Source organism: Lathyrus oleraceus, chromosome 7 (genome assembly GCF_024323335.1).
Source record: "Lathyrus oleraceus cultivar Zhongwan6 chromosome 7, CAAS_Psat_ZW6_1.0, whole genome shotgun sequence".
Lineage (NCBI taxonomy): Eukaryota > Viridiplantae > Streptophyta > Magnoliopsida > Fabales > Fabaceae > Lathyrus > Lathyrus oleraceus.
The window spans coordinates 160,088,106-160,089,222 of NC_066585.1; the positions used below are offsets into that span (position 1 = coordinate 160,088,106).

The 1,117-nt window shown below is 41.3% G+C and overlaps 1 non-coding gene across 1 annotated transcript; it reads left to right on the top strand.

The window, feature by feature from the left end:
* Positions 1 to 743: 743 nt before the first annotated feature.
* On the top strand, positions 744 to 850 carry LOC127109935 (small nucleolar RNA R71). The gene has a single exon (XR_007797178.1). It is a non-coding gene; the product is annotated as a small nucleolar RNA R71 (small nucleolar RNA).
* Positions 851 to 1,117: the final 267 nt, after the last annotated feature.

Sequence of the window (1,117 nt, forward strand, 5' to 3'; positions counted from 1 at the left end):
TATGGGGGGCTTGGTTTTAAGCTACCTGAGAGATCCGGGTTTCAAGCATCTTGGTGTGAGTAACTATTTGATCAACCTTGGTTCCTAACTGGGTAATCAGTTCGTTAACATGAATGTTTTGGTTCGTGAACTCTTTATTTTGTTGGGTTTGAGCAGTGATAAAATTGTCCATAATTTTCTCAAGGCTCGGCTTTGGTGGTACAGGTTGCATAGGTTTATTTGATCTTGGGGCTTGATAACCAGGTTATCTCGGAGGTGCATTATTTTGGATAGGGTTATTGTTCTTATAGGAGAAGTTCGGGTGATTCCTCCATCCAGGGTTATAGGTATTCGAATATGGGTTCCCTTGGGTGTAGTTCACTTGCTCATAGTGGGTTTCGTTTAATAGACTGCATTCTGCAGATTGGTGTCCTTTGGTTCCACATATCTCACAATCCGACGAAACTGCAGCTACAGTATTCGGGTTTATGCACATATGCTCGACTTTAAGGGCTAATGCGTCCATTTTAGCTTGCATCATGTCTATAGATCTTAGTTCATGCACTCCTCCTTGGGCTTCCTTCTTCTCAACTGTCGCTCGTTCGACTCCCCATGATTGATGGTTTTGAGCCATATCCTCGATGAGGGCACTAGCTTCAGGATAAGGTTTGTTCATCAGTGCACTGCCTGCGGCAGTGTCGATGGTCATCTTAGTGTTATAGTGAAGTCTATTATAGAAGGTTTGAATGATTAACCAATTTTCTAAACCATGATGTGGGCATGCTCTTAACAACTCTTTATATCTCTCCCAAGCTTCGAACAATGATTCTCCTTGATTTTGGGTAAATCTAGTTATATGGTTTCGAAGAACGACGGTTTTACTTGGGTGAAAGTATCTAGCAAAGAATACTCTTCTAAGGTTATCCCAAGTCGTAATGGAATTGGGTGGAAGGGAATCTAACCAAGATAGGGCTTTATCTCTGAGGGAAAAAGGGAATAATCTTAAATGGATTGCCTCATAAGAAGCTCCATTGGTTTTAAAAGTGTCTGCTAATTAGAGAATTTTTTTTAAATGTTGGTTTAGGTTCTCAGTAGCGAGACCTGCGAATTGTCTCTGTTGCACTAGTTGCAACAGGGA